A 15,325-nucleotide genomic window follows, 5' to 3' on the forward strand; every position below is an offset into this window, starting at 1 on the left:
TTTATGACTAGCAAAACTATAGTTGTGAAGTAGCGACCAAAATAATTCTATGGTCGGGGGTCACCACAACATGAGGAACTGTATTAAAGCAGCATGAGAGGGAGGTTGAGAACCACTGGTCTAAAACATCACTCTCTTAATTTCTCACGAAGTTTTGGGTTTACAAAGTTTTGGGAAAACAGAGGTGATGATGATGTTGGTGAAAATGATAATGATGATGATGTTGACAAGATGATATACCTAATTCATAGGCTATGGTGATTAACTATTGGCAACTTCATAAAAGCAAATCAATATATACTAGATGAAGATATTCATGATCCTTCTATTTCTAATATTTCCAATAGTAGGGGCCAAGCTTTTTGTTTTTAATATTAAAGAAATTGATTTCTTTTTGATTCTTTGGTTTTGGTGGTGGATACATGAATAATCTAGTCTCAATACCAAAGGTATAAAATTGAATGTGAAACTTCACAGCTTCTACTCTAAATGTCAATTGTAAATGTAGTTCTAATATAAGCCCACTGTGTTGTATAGACTTTGAATCTGGTTAATTTTGGTGTGTCATGTTTTTACTTATTTGAATTTTTATTTAATAAAGTTTATAAAATAAAAGTATTTAAAAAAGAAAGAAAGAAAGAGAGAGAGAAAAAAGAAAGAAAGGAAGGAAGGAAGGAAGGAAGGAAGGAAGGAAGGAAGGAAGGAAGGAAGGAAGGAAGGAAGAAAAATATTCCGAGTAAAAGACTTGCCTCTCACTGGTTAAAATGAAAAAGGCAGGGAGCGACACCAAGGTACATGCCTGGATGAGAGAAAGAGTGCTCCAATCTGATTCTCAGGCAGTGCATTTGAGCCTGTGAGGTGTGTGTGTGTGTGTGTGTGTGTGTGTGTGTGTGTGTGTGTGTCTGTGTGTGTGTGCATGTTGGAGTAGGGTGGCGGGTTAAGCAGACTTCCTTGGACAGACATTGAAGGGTTTTGCACTCTCAGCCCTGCCCTGCTTGCTTCTCCTCTCAGCCAGGACTGCTTGACAGAGAGAGAGGCAGAGGCACAAAGGGAGTGTGGTCCTCTACTGGCCTGATGGCAAGGGGTTCCTCTTTGCTTATTAACGTTTCCCTCTCCTTGAACCCCTGCACTTCCCTAGCAATGTGCTCTGTTAGTCTGCGCTACAATGCCTCTGCAGCTGGCAGAGCCACACCCCTGCAGGAGGCGATGCAGAAGCTCCTGCTGGGAAGCAACCCCTTACCTCACACCTGGGATTCACATAATTGGGTTTCTAAGAAACCAAAAGTCTTCCTACAACTGTGCTCACTGGGTATTCCACCGCCGAGGACCGTGTTCTTCTCCTCCCTGCATTCTGAGTTTGGATGGTCACTGCAATCCAGGACCTCAGTGCTGGACTTCCGTGATACTACATAACCACTCTGGGGCACGTCTCCCTCTGCCCCCTGTGTATAGTCGTATAGGTATTTACATGTGGGCAGGTGCCTGTGGCATGGGTACATGTGCACAAGCACGTGCATGCATGCAGAGGCCAGAGGACACTATCAGGTATCTATCCGTAGGTCTGCCCACCTTTCCTTTCCTTCACTATCTTTCCCCCTCCTTTTCCCTTCCCTTCCCTCCCCTCTCCCTTTTTTCCTGTAATTCCTTTATTTTTCAAGACAAGATCTCTCACTGGCCTGGAGCTGACCAAGTATGCTAGTGGGCCCCAGGAATTCCCCTTATCCCCTCTAAAGCCCTGGGATAGCCTCTGTGTCATATGTTGCCACGCCCCTATGGGTGCTGGAGACTGAACTCGGGCCCTCACCTGACCAGCTGAGCTCTTTCCTCACCCACTTGGGTCTTTTTTCATCACTCTTCAATTTATTTTATTTTTATTATTTATTTATTGTATTTTATCTATATGCTTGACTCTCATTAGTTTCTTCCCATTTGACTCCTGCTTGTCATATACAGTATCTGGAAATCAACGGTAGTCCCTATAATCTGGTTGCCTAGTTAGATATCAGGGATCCATGAAGCCTGGAGTTGATAGAAAATGCAAGTCATGGCTTACTTTGGAACCTGGCTGTGTTTACTCCCACATCTGTGAATTATCCATTTACCCTGTGTGGCAGTTTGCCACAGGCTCTGGAATACAATGATAAATAAACTCACCTTTCACAAAGACTTCAAGTCAAGTGTAAAATGTATCCTTGACATTTTCCAAAAGTGACAGAAAATTCACACATCAGTTGGTTCAGTTAATAAGTAGATGTATCATCCCCAAGTTTATTTATTTTATTTTTTAATTTTTTTTTAAATTTTGTGTTTGTGTGTGGATGTGGATGTGGATAGCTTGCATGCCTGGTACCCAAAGAGTCCAGAAGATGGCTTGGATCCCCTGGAGCTGGAATTAGAGATGGTTTTAACTACCACGTGACTGCTGAGAACTGAACCCAGGTCCTCTGGAAGAGCAGCAAGTACTCTTAACATTGAACCATCTCTCTAGCCCCTCATCTCACTGTTCATAAGGAGGCACTATCTCAGGACATCCTAACCTAACACAACTCATGTGCAGTTCTTAAAGTTCTTGGTGATTGCCATTTTAAGTCAGCCTGCCTGTATCAGCTCCAGCCTCACAGCGGCAGTATGGTGTCTCCTCAAAGCTTCCAGAACTGTGCCTCATACATTTTCCCCTGGGTTTTAAGGGCCCAAACTGAAATAAATGTGCTTTCTTAAACCTATCTTATGGCCAGAAGGATGAGATTGTTGTAATTAGCCTACCCTCCTGGTTGGGGTAGAAGAACAGATGTTGGTTAATCACCAATGGCCACATCAGGTGGCAGACACAGGAGTGGGAAAATATTCACTGTAGTGTGTTTTGTAGTATGATATAAAAGGAAGCCTTATGAAATCCCAGAAGGACTGCCTATGCACAGGCAGCCATATTGAATAATTTATTATGAAAGGCATGTTCTTTCTAACTAAATTTGGAGGTTTCTCAAGTCTGCACAGACTACAGTGATTGGATCTCCTGCTCTCTGAAATCTTGTCTCCCCCAACCACATCCATAGACTTTCTGCAGAACGTTATGAGAGGCACCACAAGAAAATCTGCCGAATGAGACATCGACAGGACACATCTTCCTCGAACAACAGTACTGGTGTGAGAGCTGGGTTTTTTCTTTTTAAGAATTTACTTATTTTATGTATATGAGTATACTGTAGCTGCCTTCAGATACACCAGAAGAGGGCATCGGATCCCTTTATAGATGGTTTCCAGCCATCATGTGTTTGCTGGGCATTGAACTCAGGACCTCCGGAAGAGCAGTCAGTGCGCTTAACCACTGAGCCATCTCTCCAGCCCCTACTGGTGTGATCTTTAAGAAAGAAACTCAAAGTCATTCAAAGAATGCATTCAAAGAAGCATTTAAAATGTCAAAGGGATCTTTAAGATGAACGAGATGAATTTCAAGTGTTGATGAAGTTGCCTTGGGACTTCTACCTGGCCCATTACCTTTGAGTGTAACTCACTTGATGGAATAGTTGAAATGGCCCTGTCTCCATACATTTTCACTGCTATAAAAAGAAATTAATCTGGATGCTGTCCTCACCACATGACCATTCTTTAATGACTGAATTTTTTAAAGCGCTTCCTCAGCTAACTGTAATCTGATGTTTGTGTGGTTACGCCTTCTCACATACATACAGTGTTCATGTGCAGGAGTATGCTGTGTGTATTTAAAGTCTTTATTTTAATTATTCTTCCACTCTAAATCCATAAAATAGTGTGCTTGGAAAATGGGATCCAAAACTTCAGTGAAAATTGCCAGTAAGTAGCTAACTGTTAGTGCTCTCTATATTTCTGTAGCTAATCAAGATGCAGGCTTAGGAGTCCTATTTTAAACAAAGAGCAAACTCATGAGACACATGGAGCTGCATCATACTCCCCTGCCCCTGGCGTAACCTCTCCTAGAAACAGAAGGAGCATCTGCACGTCCCAGTGCACTCTGGAAAGGCGCTTTGGAGACCTAAGCCACTTAGGAGGGATAAATATACCTCAGATCATCCTTACCCCTCCTTTCAGGACCACTCAGAAGCAGGTCAAGTTAAGATTATCATGGTTTAGACCTAGAATCTGGTCCAACACCTTCTTCTTAGCTCCCACTATCCAACCACCTCATGCTTAGCTGTGTCTACATCACTGCATCTCCATCACTTTGTCCCAGTTATTTTTCTTGTTTTCAAGTGGTGGCTGGTTCTAGTCTGATACCAGCTTCCGGTTTTCTCGGTTCTTGGAAAATACTTCCACGTCTTCAGTTTCGTCACAGGTATAATGGTGGTGCTGATGATTTTGTGCGTTTCACACGGTAACAGTATATGATTCAGCAGCTTCCTGTGTAGCTTTAGTTCTGCGGATAAAACTCAATGTCAAGACATTTCTCGGCCACCCCACTTATATTCTGACAACTTCATGACCATTAACCTATCCTCCATTTCTAAGATATGTATAGTTTTGTCTAGTTTCTTTTGCCTAATATGACTTGATCCGTATTAGAAAATAAGTACATCTGTCAGTACCTGCCTCCTACTTATAGCTGATAACGCAGATAGAGCATATTCTGTGTATCCGCTCATCACGTGATAGACATTTGAGTTTTCCACTTTGGGACTACTCTAAATAATATCACTGTAAGCACTGGTGTTCCAAGTTTTTGTTGAGCATATGTTTCCAATTCTCTTTGGTATATGCCTTCTTCCTTTTCATTGCTGAGAGTATTCAGTTGCTTGGGAGTTTACCATATTCTTGTGTGTGGTGCTAGGGGTTGAACCAATGGCCTTGTGAATACCAAGGCAAGGGCTCTACCACTGAGCTTCATCCTCAGTCTTGTATTTTTAGAGTCTGTTCACCGTATAACACATGTGATTTTTTTCCCCACCCTTTGGTTGATCTAAAGACTGTTGCTATGAATTCTCGAATATAAGTTTTCTTTTTTTAAATACTTGCTTTACTTTCTGTGGAGGTCCTGGGTCATATGGAGAAGAAATTGCATCCTTAAAAATAAAGCATTCTTCCACAATGGCCACAAAACACTCTATTCCCACCAGCAGTACAGAAGGATTGCAGTTTCTCCATGTCTTTGCTAGTTCATGGGTCTTTGTTAGGGTTTTTATTGCTGTGATGAAACACTATGACCGAAGGAAACTTGGAGAGGGAGGGGTTTATTTTCTTATACGTCTGTGTCACAATTCATCATCAGAGGCAAGAACTTAAACAGAGAAGAACCTGGAGGCAGGAGTTGATGGAGAGACCACGGAGGAACCCTGCTTACTGACTTGTTCCTCATGGCTTCTACCTTTTTTATCGAACTCAGGACTGTCTGCCCAGGGATGGCAATGCCCACAAAGGGCTGGACCCTCCCATATCACTAGTTAAGAAAATGCCCTACAGGCTTGCCAGCAGCCTGATCTCCATTATGGAGATGGTGTCTCAATAGAGGTTCCTTCCTCTCAAATGATGCTAGCTTGTGTCAAGTTGACATAAACGTTAGCCACCAAAATTAGTTACTATTCATATTTCTCACTTTATTTATTCCTGTGGGTTGAAGCAATATATTATTATGGCTTTGACTTGCTTGTCCCTGGTAACTAATGATATTATATCTCTTTCCATATGCTGCTAAGATTTTCTGTGTCCCATCTCTTCAAAGAGGAAAATATTTTTATTTGATTTCATATTTTATTTTATTTTTTTGAGACAGGGTCTCATGTCGACCATGGTCTTAAAATCACCATGTATGCAAGGATGACTCAGAACTTCTGACCTTCCCCTACCCCCAAGTTCTGAGATTAAAAGCACAAATGAATACCACCATCCCCAGTTTATACAGTGTCAGGAATGGAATTCTGGGCTCCATGTACTGTAGGTAAATGATCTACGAGTCTAACTACACTCCCAGCTGAAGGGGCATATTTTTAGAAGGCTCCACTTTGTGTCTTATTCTGGGAATAGTGTTCTAAATCAACCATAGTCCAACCGAGCAGACAGCCCACAGAGTCGGAGTCTCGGAAAAAGGGAGAGACGATGACGAGGCAGCCAAACATTATCTGCCCATATACACAAGCTGACGAGGCTTGACCCAAAATGACCTGTAACCTAAATAACAGCCCATTCCTGGGTACAGAAGTCTACCTTCAATGTCTTTGGTGCCTGTGTCTTCAAAAGTGAAGTCTAGTCTTCCTTTCTTTGTTGACTCAAACCAGATCATGCCTCCCTTCCTCTGTGTTCTCAACACTGCCCACAGCTCTCAGCACACGGTTTCTGACCTGTACAAACAGACAATCCCCATCATGGAGGCCTGTAGCATGCTGACTTCTGCTGCTTGGTGCATCCACTCCGTAGTGAAGTGCACTGTGTGAACTTAGTATTAGAACAGCAAGATACAAGAAATACTTTTTTCTTTCTTTCTCTTTTTGATACTCGCTTTGGCTTTTCTTTTGCTTGTACTGCCGAGGGCCAAATATTTGAAATTCCTAGCAGTAAATCATACCAAATTTTCTGTATCTTTAGTAAAAATGGGAAAATGCTCTGTTTTCGAGATCACTCACATTTGTTTGAAGATTACTATCTACCAAGCTTGTTTTATTTTGGTTTTAAGTACTTTGCTAGCTAGCCCGTACCATTGGCTGATTTCTCTTATTTTCCTATCTGCACCCAAGAGGGTAGGCTAGTGGGTCTTTTGAGGGTCAAGAATTTGCATGAAAGTATTCGTTTCCCTTCTACTGTTTGCTGTGTAAGAGTGACGGCCCCTGTGTATACAGTATCATTCCTTGTTGACTTAGGTCATCTTTTATTGCCATCATTTTTATCTTATGTAATCCTGGTAAAGCCAAAGGCTGTGGCTTTTGTCACACTCTGTCCCCCCAGAACATTAAAGTGCATTCCGGAGCCATCCAAACCTGCTGTAGACTGACTGTTTATGTTTTCCCAACATTGATATTTGAGGTGTGGATCCTCGCACAATGGTGTGTGGGGGTGTGTGTGGCCTATGGGGTGTACGAGAAACTTGGGAAAACTTCATGAGTATGAATCCTCATGGAGATGGTGCCTACATAAGGGTTTGGGAAGATCCAGAAGTTACCTGCTCTGATATCTGAGAAGACAGTGACAGGAGAGCCATCCATAAACCAGGAAATGCCTGTTGTAGAATGTATTTAATCCCAATCTGGGACGTCTACCCTGCCTTTGACCATTTAGTTCCAGGATAAAAGATATGCACATACCCTTTATATTTATAATAAGCCTTACATCTACCCTTTATGTTGTTAGAACCTACTTTCCTATAGAGAACCTCAAGTTATCACTTACTGTGTTTCATCTGGGCTGCTCTTAGCTCCAATTGGCCAGCCCTCAGGGCCATGTTCTCTAGACTCCTAACCCCCCCTTCCCCTTGAAGGTAGATATCTGCCCAGCTCTTGTGCTGTTTAAGCCTTATTGTAAACATAAAGTTTGTGTGTCTTTTATCCAGAAACTAAATGGTCACAGGTGGGGTAGAAACCCGGGATTGGGATTAAAACTTTCTATAACAATTGTGCTCCTCTTCCAAAGCCTAATGGGCTAGCCCCTTAATTCCAAACTTCCCAGGCTTCACCAAGATGAACAACAGTTAATTCTGCTTCCACCCAGTATGAAACTTTTGTCATGGTAGCCCAAACTAAAACCTTAAAATTTCAGTATGAGGCCAAAGTAAATTATAACCGATAAATACAAAAGGAACTTTTGTCTCCCAGAGCAGGACTGAAGATTTAGAAGCTACACCATATAAGAGTGACCTTATAAATATCTTCCCACTGGTCTTGGGCAGGTGTTCCGACTTCTCTGTATATCAGATTCTCACCTAAGAAGTGCGACCAAAATGACCTTTTCCATCTGATCTTAGACAATCCTGTGAAAATCAACTGATGGTGTAGGTGGAGCCACCTGTATTTATTTGGGAGAAAAGGATGCTATAGAGTTTATTGCACTTTATTTTTGTCATTGGCTATGTGGATGGAAATGAGGTGACAAGGTGACGGGTCATTGGGGGGCACTCAGTCACAGGACTCTGGAAATCAGGTCAGACCTTGCTGTCTGGTCCATAGCAGCTTCCTTAGAGCCAGCATCCTCCCTCAAACAGTTTCACAGCTACATCAATGAGGTCTAAAACTGGACCTGGGAGATTTTCCCGTATCAGCTCAGTTGGTTAGCGAGCAAAAGGGGAATACCCAGGAGCCCAGAACTGCACTGTAATACAAAAAGGTGCAGTCTTCCCTCTTGCCTTTGAGTAGGGAGAATACAGCTTGATCCAGTGAGGGATGAAGTTTTTAGAAAAATGAGTACTTTTCCTTCCCCTCTTCTCTTCCTCCTTCCCCCTCCCATTCCTCTTCTAACATTTCTTCTTCCTTTTCTCCCTTTCCTCCCCTCCCCTCCCCTTCCCTCCCTTTCTTTCCCCATCCTTCCCCTTCCCTCCCCTTTCTTCCCTTCCCTCCCCCTTTTCTCCTTTCTTCCCTTCCCCCTTCCTTCCCTCGCCTTCCCTTTCTCTTCCTTCCCTCCCCTTCCTTCCCCTTCCCTTCCTTCCCTCCCCTTCCTCCCTCTCCCTCCTCCTCCCCCTCCCTCCCCTTCTTCCCCTTCCCTCCCCTTCCTCCCCCTTCCCTTCCCTTTCCTTCCCTTCCCTCATCTCCCACTCCCTTCCCTTCCTTCCTCTTTCTGTTCTTCTAGAGGTAGAATGATCTTGCCAAATTAGAAGCTGAATCACTGCCCTCACGTGGAGCATTACTTAGTTTATCATATGTTCAACCTTTTGGGATGCATTCATAAGCAAAGAGGTCAATTAGCCCATCCTGCATCCTTGGATGTAGAAATAGCAGCCAGTCCCTGCACCTGAAGACCTGCTCTACTGCCTGCTTACTTCCTCTCCTGCTACTTGAAGACAGGGTTGAAAAACGGGATATTCCATAAGGAAAGGAGACTTAGAACTGGAAAGGGCAAAGTACCTTGCCTCTGGCTTCAGTGAGACCCCAAAAGAACTTGACCCTGCTGGCCTTTGGGGTAAGAGGAAGTAATCAGGGGAGCCTGCAGACCTCTGCACAAGAAACAGCTGCTGCAAAGGATGAGTTGTAGAAGACAACCTCTCCTACCTAGCAACTTCTTCATCTGTTCTTTATTTACATGCACTCGTGTGTGCATGTGTGTGTGTGTGTGTGTGTGTGTGTGTCTGTGTGTGTGTGTGTCTGTGTGTGTGTGTCTGTGTGTGTCTGTGTGTGTGTGTCTGCACACACGGTATTGAGGATTGAACCTACTGCCTTGCATGTGCTTTGTAAATACTCCTCCAGCCTCTTTCCACAACCTCCTTTTTACTACTTATTTTTGAGACCTGGTTCTAGTGTTTCCAAGGCTAGTCTTCAACTCACTCCGTGGCCCAAGCAGACCTAGAATTTAGAATCCTCATACCCCAACACACCCAGTTACTTGATGGAAGGCCTGTCCCAGCAGACCCAGCTCCCTTTCCTCCATTCTGCAAATTAGTAGTGTGGTAGAAGGAGAGGAACTCTGCTTAGTCTGGAGTAGTCCCTGAAACCTACCTCAAGCTCTTTGTTTGTACCCTGTGACTTTGCAGATGCACCCCCTACCTGGGTTCCCTGGTCTGTCACCCCTAGCATCTCCTGGACCCTTGCTGACTTACTCCCTAAAGTTTGCAAACATAGAAGGCTTCTGACCTCACGACCTTAGTTATTACAGCTCTCTGAACCTCAGACTTCTAAGACCATCACCCCCTCCTTGACTAGCTCTCCCCTCCCCAGCAGTCAGATCTCAGCTTAAATGCTCTTTCCTTTAGAAGGCATTCCTGACTCTACCCTGCATGACATGCCTCTTGTGATTGCCCGCCCCAATAGCATTGCCTGAAACCTCATTCAAACATCTGACATCCCCATTTTTCTAGAAGGCCCTCTTAGACAGAGATGGTCTACTGACAGAACTTGTCAGTAAGTGCTTTTCTTGGGTCCCTGCCTGATACATGATACAGATGAGGAGCTTTGGCAACGATGGGTGTGGATTTGGAGACTGGATGGACTCATTTCTGCATTCACTGCTGAGAATAGCCATTCATTGTTCAGTTCAGTTAACAGAGACTGCCCGCTCTGTGCCGGCCAGGATCTATGGATGGATAAGACTCTTTCCCAAGGTCCATGGGTGGTTTCAGGGGAGGACTAGCTGTCAGCTTGCCCAGTAGTAGCATGTAGAAGTGTGTGAAAGGCTTTTGGGTGTTGCTCTTGTCTTGTTGATGACAGGACACTATAGGATGTACTGAGCACAGCCAGAAGTCACTGTATCAGTTACTTTCCCCATTGCTGTTAGAGTCCCTGACAAGAGCCTGGCAACGGGAGTGTGAAGCAGTTGGTTGCCTTGTCTGCACTCAGGAAGCAGTGACATGAATACTGACAGTTGGTCATAAGTCTTTAGTCACATAAAAGATGAATGTCAGGGCCCACTCTCCACTTTTAGTTCAGCCTGGGACCCTCATGGAATGGGGCCACCTATGTAGAGGATGGATCTTCTCTCTTCACTTAACCCAGTATAGCAAGTCTCTCAGAGGCTCCTTTTCATGGTTACTCTAAGTCCTGTTTAGTTGACAATCAAAATACATGATCAAAGTCACTAGATGCCTTCCAGCAGCCATGGGGACCCCCACAGGGGGAACTATGCCAGTCTGCCCTGCTTCTGGGTGATGCTGTATGGCTCCTTACAGAGCAGAGGAAACATAACCTGCAAGTGGCCTTGCCCTGCCTTGTCTGCAGTAAGACACCTTCACAACAGTACATGGCCTGAGGCAAAAGGGTCACAGGTGCAAAGACAGCCCGGGTTACAGAGTATCTTAGTTACTTAGCTCTGTGAACAGACACTGTGACCAAGGCAACTTATTGAAGCATTTAACCGTGAGCCTGCTTATAGGTTCACAGGTTAAGTCTATGACCTCATGGCAGGGAATGGCATCAGGCAGGCAAGGCATGGCAGTGGAATGGTAGCTGAGAGTCTACCTCTTATCTGCAAGTGGGAGCAAGGGAGGGGAGAGAGAGAGAGAGAGAGAGAGAGAGAGAGAGGACCAAGACTTTCTCCAACAAAGCCATACCTCACAGTCCTACCAGGTAGGGACCATGCATTCAAATATATGAGCTGGTAGGGACCATTCTTATTCAAACCACAATCCACAGCGAGTTCCAGGCTAGGCAAGCTATACATACAGCGAGATCAAGAAACAAAATAAAATGCCAAAGAAAAGCTTAGCTTCCATGAGGCAAGCTAAAAGCAAAGCAGGAAAATATCAATAGCCTGTGAGGAAAGTCACACCTCCTTTTATGATAGATATTGAAAGGGGGGGAACCGAAACAGCGGCAAACAGAATTCCAGGTCTTTCTTTGGAGGCTTTGAGTTCCTTATACTTTGTGGGGTATGAAGGCTGGCATGGGTGATTGCTTCATTTCTTCTGGCCCTTTGGGGAGGATGTTCCTGAAGGAGGGAAGTAGTGGGGTACGAAGGTTAACTAGACCTGGGATCCTCCAACCCCAGATCTCTGGTGTTGGGGGTACTGTCATGTGCTCTACGGCATAGTGAGCATCACCCCAAGCCTCTGTTAACTAGGTGTTGGGAGCCCCCCTTGGTTGTGACAACCAGAAACACACACAAACGTTGCACAAATTTAAAGGTGGAGTGCAAAACTGTTCCCGTTTAGTGGCCATTGAGCTGGACCTTGCTTGCATCCGCTTTAACAGCCTGGTGCCCGGCGTTTGTGGGTTTTGAGAACTTGGCTTCACACGTGAGGAATGCAGCTGAACAATGGCTACAGATGTCCGAAGTGCTCTTGCTTCATTCCGTTTTCATCTTGCTCCTTTGAGACGGGCTCCCTCTGTGTAACACCGGGCAGGACTGGAACTCATCATATAGCTCAGGCTACTCTTGAGCTTGAACTCCATCAGCCTCAGCCTCTCCAGTGCTAGGATGACGTCATCACGCCCAGCTCATATGGACTCTTTCTTTAACAAGCAGAGAGAGTCACTGGGAGCCATGCTAGGGCTGGCTGCTTCTTCCTTTCTAGGAGTTATCAGTTTGCGCCATCTTCCTGGTACTCACAGTTGCTGTCCTTCCTGCCAGTTGTTTAAGGAGAAGCCTACAGGAGCCTTGGGGATGATGACAACTGCTCTTTGATGTCCCCAGCAGCACTCCCAGGTGTGTGAGTAATGCTGTCAGCCAAGCATCTCCCTAAGCCTCTGGAGAGAGCTACAGGAAATTACAGTGTGTTGCAGGGATCTCTGATGCTGGGGAGAGGAATATCCACCTCACAAATTAAAAGGGGGGGAAACAAGACAGTTTTCAAATGAGTGTGATTTAGCTTTCTTTCCGTGGAAAATCTCAGATCAGCTTTAAGGTGTGCATCTGGGACCTGGTCTTTGCCTGTGACTGGTCACCAAGGTTGCTCTTTTCTCTTTGGCTATGCACCTCTGTGCAGCTGCACCCCCATACATTCCTGGAATGGAAGAGGAGGCATCTATACCTGTGTCTGGTGGGAACAAAGAAGCTTCTATCTTACGTCCAGCTTTGAGTGTACTCTATTTTCCTAAGTCCATAGGAAGCACTGTCTCTGAAGGGGAAGACTGAGCTTCTAGAAGCATTCTGGGGAAGCTGGAGCAAAGCATTAGAACTGCTCTCCAAGTCACCTCTGACCCTTTCCCTCAGCAAAGGAAAATGACCTAAAGAGTCATTTAAAAATTATCTTCAGAAAAGCATATTTGTGTGTGCATGTTTGTGTGGGTAATGTATGGGTACAGGCACATGTGCACAGGTATGTGCATGTTGAAGTCATGGACTTCTACCTTGTTTGTTTTATTTTGTTGAGGCATTGTCTGTTACTGGCCTGGAGTTCCTCGATTAAGTTAGGCTGGCTGGCCAGCACATCCTAGGGTTCTACCTATGTCTGTCTCCCTAGCACTGGGATTACCAACACAGACACCCATACCCAGCTTTAAAAATGCGTATCTGGACACTGAAGAGATGACTCAGTTGTTAAGAGCACTGGGAACTTTTCAAGAGGACCTGGATTCCAGTCCCAGCACCTACATGGCAGGTCACAATGGTCTGCGACTACAGAGAGTAGGACACCCTCTACTGGCCTCCATGAGCACTGCATGCATGTGGTGGATAGACTGTGATACAAGCAAAGTACACATCTGCTGGAAACAAAAAGTTTAATGTATATTTTACTTACACTGTTCTCCCTAAATCCAAAATGTTCAGGGAATTCCTGCTTTCTGTAGTGATGGTGGCCGGATGTCCTTGGTGCTTGCCTCTTGCCAGCCGCCATTCTACACACTTCCTGAAATGTTATGTTTACTGTATCTTTCCCTGACCCCGAGTAGTGGATTCTGATAATGTTCCCACGTTGTACCTGAGGACACTCATACTTTGCCTGCTTAAGGAGCCTTTTCAAGGTGCTCAGGATTGAAACCATGGTTACCTCCCATCCACCCTTCTTCTCCCCCACAGGGTGACAATTTTAATGTCAGCTAGATTCGTCTCAAGGCTTAGATGAAAAGCAAGGCCACTAACCTCAGTCCCCACGACTGCTGGCCCGCAAGTGGCCTAAAACCTTGCAACCTGAGCAAGCTCCCATGTGCTGTTAGTTGGCCTATCTGGCTAACGCTGTAATACCGTGTCTCACTTACAGGGAAGTTGTCCAGGCCTGGAGTGAGGGTAGGGGTGAGGGTGGTAGCCCAGTGGGTCAAGTACTTGCCATGCAAACCTGAGGGCCTAAGTTCAGATCCTCAGCCCCCAGGCCACTGCCAAGTGACCATATGTGCCTGGAACCCACAACTGGGAGGTGGAGTCCAGCAGATACTGGGGGCTCACTTGCTGGCCAATCTAGCCAAAAAGTGATCTTCTGGGTCAGTGAGAGACCCGGGCTGGAGGAATAAGGTGGAGGGGCTGGGAATGTAGCTCAGCCAGGAGCACACCCGCCTGCCTTGTATCCACAGACCCTGGGTTTAGTCTCCAGAACCACGTACCCCATGTGAGGTGGGGTAGCACGTTCCTGTAACCTCAGCGCTTAGGAGAGAGAGGCGGGAGGTCAGGAGTTCAGAATCATCCTGACTATGTAGCAATTCTGAGGCCACCCTGACTACATAAGCCTCTGTCTGGACAAACACGACTAACGTGGACAAGTGATTGAGGGACGAATACAGCATTGACCTCTAGCCTCCACATGAGCAGGCGTGGGCTCGCATGAGCTTATAGAGGGAAAAAAGGAAAGAAACGTATCGCAAGCACTAGCTTTGAAACCATGAGTCAAAATGTCCCGGGCTGCAATCGATGGCTGCTGACGTGAGAGCTGATCGGTACCTGCCCAGGTGTCTTGAGAGCGTCTTTTCTCGGAGGATGGTGTCACGAGACACTGGGAATTGACCTGTTGGGGATATTATTCTGGTATTCCCTAGGCTGCGAGATATTTCCGAGAACTCAGGCCACTGCATCATAAAAAAAAATAAAAAATAAAAAATAAAGCATACCATGGTTTAAAAGGCTTTTTTTTTTTTTTGACGTTCCATAATTTCCCATCAGGTGACTTTTTTTCCAAATTATGCTTAGTTCATTTTATTCCAATTCAGTAAAACCTCCTATGTCAGACTGTGTGTGTAAACACCATGACTGTTACCCTGGTAAACTACAACCAAAATGTTAATATGAATAGCAGATTCCTGGCCAAGAAGGAGCATCAGATCTCAGAGCGGTTGTGACCTCTATGAATCCCACAGACTCCCTTAAGCAATTTTTTTCCTGGTGGTGAAAGAAATTTCATTTTTTTTAAAAAATGTTTTCCAATTATAGCCACCTTGGAACCCACAGGTGCTCTGTGGACAGATTTTCCTGTTGTTTTGGATGCTCGTGGTGTTTGGCCGGAATTAAGACACTAAGGGCACATTTGAAACCTGAAATGAAGCTGACTGACTGGCAGATAATCTGTCCCGAGGCCTCTGGAGCTAGTTCGGAAGAAAAGCTTTAGCATCTCACCTCTCAGCCACTTAATAGCAAAGACAATAGCACAGGTGTGAGTTGGCCAATGAAATGCTCACCATTGTCCAACAAGGTAGATTCAGAGAGAAATACCTCCATCCTGAAATCTGGGGCAGTGGGTTATTTATCTCATCATCATCATCACCACCACCATCATCATGATGTGTTAATTATATAATAATGGGCTTCAGGACACTTTCACACATGGATAATGTAATTTGATCATAATCATCCCATTGCCTTCTCT

At 44.9% G+C, this 15,325-nt stretch overlaps 1 protein-coding gene across 1 annotated transcript in view; it reads left to right on the top strand.

The window, feature by feature from the left end:
• Frmd4b (FERM domain containing 4B) overlaps positions 1–15,325 on the top strand; it is a 246,580-nt gene that overhangs the window by 23,067 nt on the left and 208,188 nt on the right. The gene's annotated exons all lie outside the window — the stretch shown is intronic.

The sequence above is a fragment of the Mus caroli genome, unplaced genomic scaffold, assembly GCF_978045245.1.
Source record: "Mus caroli unplaced genomic scaffold, Mus_caroli_1 scaffold_7, whole genome shotgun sequence".
Classification (NCBI taxonomy): domain Eukaryota; kingdom Metazoa; phylum Chordata; class Mammalia; order Rodentia; family Muridae; genus Mus; species Mus caroli.